Source organism: Mastomys coucha, unplaced genomic scaffold (genome assembly GCF_008632895.1).
Source record: "Mastomys coucha isolate ucsf_1 unplaced genomic scaffold, UCSF_Mcou_1 pScaffold16, whole genome shotgun sequence".
Taxonomy (NCBI): domain Eukaryota; kingdom Metazoa; phylum Chordata; class Mammalia; order Rodentia; family Muridae; genus Mastomys; species Mastomys coucha.
In genome coordinates this window covers 31,640,612-31,647,691 of record NW_022196898.1, presented here as the reverse complement: position 1 = coordinate 31,647,691, position 7,080 = coordinate 31,640,612, and the positions used below count along the sequence as shown (strand labels likewise).

The 7,080-nt window shown below is 44.3% G+C and overlaps 1 pseudogene; it reads left to right on the top strand.

Moving 5' to 3' along the window:
- Positions 1-524: 524 nt before the first annotated feature.
- On the top strand, positions 525-6,867 carry LOC116094413 (annotated as a pseudogene).
- The last annotated feature ends 213 nt before the right edge of the window (positions 6,868-7,080 follow it).

Here is a 7,080-nt window from a genome sequence, read left to right as displayed (position 1 = left end):
GGCATTTGAGCCACTTCGTGTAACTTACTTGTGCATTTATGATCTGCTTTGGCTCTGTTATTCCACTTTCGTTTATGATCAATGGCTGCTGTGTGAAACCAATTTCATGACTTTGTGGGCAAAACAACACCCATGTCCAGATGGTTCAGGTAGCATGGTAACTTGGTAGTCCATTGTCAAGTGTTCAGTTTCCACAGACTGATCATTAGATGAAAATTTGTCTTCAAAGGGAGAAGAGTTGTCTGACGATGATGGTAGGACTTAGCTCTAAAATACTAAGGCTCCCACTCTTAATACTTTAGATTCTTTTAATTCAAGCCAAGGCCATACTGTCTATGGCTGTGCTTTATTTATAGTTTGCCATAGCCAATTATGTTAGCTTTTTCCCTCTGGGGGACATGACACAATTTAAATAATAACCACTCAAATTTTATTCCATACTGTGTCAACAAGTCCTTTCTAATTGTCTCCCAGGCTTTCATCTTTCCCAGCAGGGGACAGTGCACAGTGAGGGGAGGCACTACATGGTTCATGCTTCTGCCCCAGAGCCTGCAGCAGTCCTCACACATAACAAGCACATCATGCTGTGGAACAAGTGGATGAAGTGAGAAGATGCTTCTAGGTCTTGTTAGTGAGAGTCTCTAACTGGGTACTTTAAGTGTTGTGCATGGGCAACTCACCTGTGTCCTTGATGTATGCAGAAGAGGGTCACCTGTCCCTTTTGTTATGTGGACAAGATTTATTCAGGTTGAGGTTGTTGAGTTTAAAGTGTTCCAGGCTTAAAATGAATGGCTCGAGGGCCACATGAACCTGTGACTAGGGTATACACTGACCATTAATTATGTGATTTTGCTAACAGTACTTAATATTACACACACACACACACACACACATATTAAATTTGAAAACAAAAAATTGCCTTCAATATCTTGCATAAGGATTCATGCCAGACATAGTGACTGGATGATGTCATCAGCTGATATCCAACACAGAGTCATTAGAATAAGTCGTAGCTGAGACCACTTTGATGATCTAAGTTTCACCTTGTCATCAATGAGTACATTTTAAGGCCTGTTCTACTCAGTGGTGATGAGATTTTTGAAAAATTCTTCTTAGAAGGACAAAAAATGTATTCTAAATATATACTGTCAAAAGGAATGGGATGGGAAAGAGAGAGACAGAGGCAGAGACAGAGAGACAGGGAGACAGGGAGACAGAGAGAAGTGTTGGAGCCCAAACAGGCTTGTGGATAGAATGAACTCCAGGAGTATACTGCTGCTTTATATGACTGCCTCGTTGTCAGAGAATTCCAGAGCCCAGTTCCATTTTGCCTATGCCATTCTTACTTCCAACACTCCTTACAAAAGAGTTCCTTGACAAGCTTATTTCCTCTCTAACTTTGTGATCTGTGTCCATGCCAGGAGTCTGTTGGAGTTACTGTTTATCAGAAGGGCACTTCCATCAACATGCCTTCACCATGAGACCTCTCTGTTGCCATATTTTCTTTAGCTGCTTGATCCACATCTTTTCTTCCTTGGATCCTATTCCTCCATTTGGATTTCTGTGGAATTTTCCTGGTATCACTCCACCCCCATTCTAGTTTGCTTCCTGATACTTTGATAAGGCATTTTGGACAAAATCAACCTGGGGAAGAAAAAGTTTACTCAGCTTACACTTCCAAGTAACAGCCCGTCTCCGAGAGAAGTCAGAACAGGAACTCCAGTCAGGAACCTGGAACAGAATCATGGAGGAATGCTGCTAAATGACTTGCCTTCTGGCTTGGCTCAAGTGCAATTTCTTATATAGCCCAGGCCCACATGCCTAGGGATAGTGATGCTCACAGTAGACTGGACCCTCCCATATCAGTCATCAGTGAAGGTAACCACTTATAGGCATGACCACAGGCCAATTTGACTTTAGGGCATCCCTCAATTAAGATTCACTCAGAGAACTCCAGGCTGAGTCAAGTTGATACCTGAATATAAATAGTACAATACCCCTATCCACACACTGAGGATTAAACTCAAGGAATTTTACATACTAAGCAAGCACTGAATTATAATGCCAACCTTCAAGTTTTGTTCTGAGATAGTGTTTTACTAAGTTACCCAGCTGGTCTTGAACTTACTCTGCGGTTCTAAATACTCTGATTTTAACATTAGATGTCAGTTCAGAGTTGTTCTCTATTTATTAGGAGCAGGTAGATTTGTTATATGAGAAGATACTTTTGAGGAGTGCAAAGATCATGCTGGGTTTTTACCAGAGTGCCTGGCACATATGGGAGCTTTATAGATGTATGTCTGAACTGGTCACTTAGTAGGCACTGCTCTCATGATCTTATAGACTGTTCAGGTTGCTCAGCAGGTGGTCAATACTCTCAAGAGCACAGCAGAACCCACAGTAGTACCAGCTGGCTAGAACAAAGCCTATTCTTTGTGAGCTCTCAGATAAATAGTACTCGATTTTCCTTGACAGTGGAAGTAGATGATGCTGTGATTCTTCCACTAGAATTAGAAGACCTTATTACAGCAAGTAGAGGAATGATACTATTTTCAAAGTATCCTGGGACCTTCTGTAGGGGTCATCCTCCTTACCCCCACCCCAAGCATGTCTCAGCTTTTGATCATCATGGAATGAAAAGGACACATTGGAAGAGTTTGCTTTTATTGATATCCCCCATGGTGTTCCTGATGAGGCTACCGCCTATGGTTTGAGGGATGAGAATGGAAACTCTGAAATGACAGCCCCTCAGGGCAGAAGCTGTTTACACAGAAAAGGCAATGGGGAGATTTGATCAAGTGAGGCAGCATTCCGTCCCAGTGGCCTGGAATAGGAGAGCACTCTGGCCGGCATGGAGGCAGCCATTCAAATGAACCACAGCATCCTGTTGGTGGGAAACAGTCCTTTCTCCTGGAATCTGATGGCAGCCCTGTTGTTTGAGTCTATCATTTAGCACTGTGTCCTGCACTGTTGGGTTCTTTCCTCTGCCCCTGTTTGTGGACCTGTTCCTCTTCTTTCTGGCTTAGATGTATTGGTTTGGGGTTGAATTTCAACGGAGGCTCTGGATATATAGCAGTTTCAGGGTACAGTCTTCATTGCTCAGCTCTATATCTGTTAATTTATAATAGCTGTCCAGGATGCTAGGCTGAGAATGAGAGATAAGCATTTTCTGGGCCCAGTGGAAGAGGAGGTTACAGCTCTTGAAAGAGAGGGACTGATGTCCTGTTAAGAAAGCATCTCTCCTTCATACTGTAGATTCTAACCACTAATTTTTCTTACTGAGGTCCCTAGACCATTATTAACTTTCTTTTACCTCACAAAATAGGTGCCCTGGTATAGATATAGTACCTCAAACGAATCCAAGGTAATTGAGCATCTTGTTTTAAAATATCCATATACCCCTGTAGTAAAAATTCTAACTGTGTAAACAGAGTACAATTTTACCTCCTGTAATCCTCTGTGATTGAGGATTACACAATGACAGAGCCAGCTCTGCAGTAATGAATAGAAATCAACTTCTGGGCATCTCTCTGGAAAATGCTAAAATAGTATTTAGTCAAACTACTATTCTCTAAACCTTTTTAAGTTTTTAGGGGCCATGGGAATGAACAACACAGATCCTGTTCTCAGGAAGCACATAGTCTGCCTGCATAGAGGTCAACAGGGAATATCGAGGAGGTGCTTGAACCCAGATGAATCACAAATCACCAGTTGGACTTTGTTACTATCGAAATGCTCTTTTACCCTTGGACTTTAATGCAAGAAGCTAAGGCCATTTACTATCCATTTTTTTTTTTTGTCACAAGTGAACAAGGGCCAGCTGATGCTGGAGAACAGGGTCCAAAACAGTGAGAGTCAGAGAAAGGTGGGAGACACGTTGCTGTTCCTGGCTTAGAGGAGAAACATTTTCTGGCTCCTCAGAGGCAGCTGACCAGGCTACTTTTGAACTATTGCTGAAGCTATCAGGCCCTCAGATTTGAAATATACTTGTGGGTTTCTGGAATTTTCTAGAAAGCACTTCTCTTGGCAAGTATGTTCTTCCCATCATGATGCTGTAGCACCCTTCTAGAACCCAGCCAACATATATGTTTTTCTTGCTCCTGGTGGTGGCTGAGCTTAAATTAACGATTATTCTCAGAGTCTTTGTTTTTAGCCTGTTCTTAGCACCATTTTTCTATCTCACAGGCTAAAGGTTTTTCCATTCTTCACTTCAGAGGAGCTAAAAGTTTACAAAGCAAGAGAAAGTTACCCACACCCACATGGGCCTATGTACCAGAGGCTTTCCAGGGAGATCACTGGCCTGGCCAGGTGCGAGAGTTCATGCAAAGGGGAGGGAGTGCAAGCAGGGAGAACTTGCTCCACCTCTGTCTCTGCTGTGCCATCTTGGTTACATCACATCACCCAGAGATGAGTGGGGTCCGGCTGGGCCTACGAGAGAGGCCGATTACCCAGCGATGAGTGCAAGCAGGGAGAGGAAGTCCTTTCCATTGCTTCTGCCTCTGTGCAGTTTGCTCCACCTCTGTCTCTGCTGTGCCATCTTGGTTACATCATGTCGCCCTGAGCTGACTCTGGTCGGGCTGAGCCTACGAGAGGCCAATTAGCCAGTGATGAGTGCGGTGGAGCTTCAGATGGCATTTTTTGGGGGGTGGGGTGGGAGGAGAGCAGACCTCTTCCCAAGTGTTACAGCTCTGATGACAGAAGCTCTCAGATGACTGAGTAGTTCTTACACAACCTTTAATCCTTCCAGATAGGATTCTTATATACAGTTTTGGGATGAGTCAGGGTCTGACAGCAGGTACTTCTCATCTGCTTAGTCTGAAAGCTTGGGGAAGCCTTACTTGCAAGTGGGAGGGCTTGGTGTTGCTGATAAGGAACTGATGGCTACACACCTCTGGAGTGGGAGGGGCTGGGCTGGGGAAGGCTGTAGCTGCGACAGGAGCCAGAGGCCCAAGAGGTGTGGCCAAGCACCTGGGGTTCTAAGCCAGAGCACAAACCGCTGACCAGGCTGCCTATCACAGCTCACCACCCGCACACCCAGGCTCTGCAAGGCTACCCCCAGGGCTTGGAGATTTGAGAGGGACCAACCCTCACAGCAATTAAAACTTTCCTCTCACCCCTAGTGACGTTTTCTATCTTCTTTCTTCCTTTTGTTTAATCGGGTGACTAGGTTGACATTCTCGGCTTGTGGCAAAGGAATACTTACTGTAAACACTTGCACATACATGCTTGATGTGGTATGTCCTCAGGGACAGAGAACAAAAGGTTAATGTCAGCTCAGTAGCATCAGTCTAAGGACTCTTAACTTTAAAGTGGACTGAAAAAAAAATGCTTGCTTTTGTGATAGGTAGTTCCTAATCATTTGAAAGAAGTATTGGCAAGGTCGGAAGCTCACCGATTCTAGAAGTCTTCAACAGTTTTTTACAAAACTGAAGTGAGCTTTTTCCGCACCGGGTTTGCGGTCAGAACGCAGGTGTTGTGAAAGCCACCGCTAATTCAAAGCAAAAATGGGAAAGGAAAAGACATCAACATCGTCGTAATTGGACACGTAGATTCCGGCAAGTTCAACACAACCGGCCACCTGATCTACAAATGTGGTGGAATCAACAAACGACCCATCGAAAAGTTTGTGAAGGAGGCTGCTGAGATGGGAAAAGGCTCCTTCAAGTATGCCTAGGTCTTGGACAAACTGAAGGCTGAGTGCCAGCGTGGTATCACTATTGACATCTCCCTGTGGAAATTTGAGACCAGCAAATACTATGTGACTATCATTGATGCCCCAGAACACAGAGACTTCATAAAAAACATGATTACAGGCACATCCCAGGCTGACTGTGCTGTCCTGATTGTTGCTGCTGGTGTTGGTGAATTTGAAGCTGGTATCTCCAGACCCGTGAGCATGCTCTTCTGGCTTACATCCTGGGTGTGAAATAGCTAATTGTTGGTGTCAACAAAATGGATTCCACTGAGCCATCTTACAGTCAGAAGACATACAAGGAAATCGTTAATGAAGTCAGCACCTACATAAAGAAAATTTCCTAAAACCCTGACACAGTAGCATTTGTGCCAATTTCTGGTTGGAATGGTGACAACCTACTGGAGCCAAGTGCTAACATGCTTTGGTTCAAGGGATGGAAAGTCACTTGCAAAGATGGCAGTGCCAGTGGCACCACAGAGCTGGAAGCTTTGGACTGTATCCTGCCACCAACTCATCCAACTGACAAGCCTCTGCGACTCCCCCTCCAGGATGTCTATAAAATTGGTATTGGCACTGTCCCTGTGGGCTGAGTAGAGACTGGTGTTCTCAAACCTGGCATGGTAACCATGCTATGGTACCTTTGCTCCAGTTAATGTAACAACTGAAGTTAAGTCTGTTGAAATGCACCATGAAGCTCTTCCTGGGGACAATGTGGGCTTCAATGTAAAGAACGTGTCCGTCAAAGATGTTAGACGAGGCAAAGTTGCTGGTGACAGCAAAAATGAACCACCCATGGAAGCAGCTGGCTTCACTGCTCAGGTGATTAACCATCCAGGCCAAATTAGTGCTGGCTATGCTCCTGTTCTGGATTGTCATACAGCCCACATAACATGCAAGTTTGCTGAGCTTAAAGAAAAGATTGGTCATCGTTCTGGTAAGAAGATGGAAGATGGCCCCGAATTCTTGAAGTCTGGTGATGCTGCCATTGTTGATATGGTGCCTGGCAAGCCCATGTGTGTTGAGAGCTTCTCTGACTATCCTCCCCTTGGTCATTTTGCTGTTCGTGACATAAGGCAGACAGTTGCTGTGGGTGTCATCAAAGCTATGGACAAGAAGGCTGCTAGAGCTGCAAAGTCACCAAGTCTGCCCAGAAAGCTCAGAAGGCTAAATGAATATTACCTGCCACCCCAGTCTTCATCAGTGGTGGAAGAACAGTCTCAGAGCTGTTTGTCTCAATTGGCCATTGAAGTGTAATAGTAAAAGACTGGTGAATGATAACAATGCATCGTAAAACCTTCAGAAGGAAAGAATGTTTGTGGATCTTTTTTTTGTGTGTGTGTATGTTTGGCAGTTTTAAGTTATTAGTTTTCAAAATCAGTACTTTT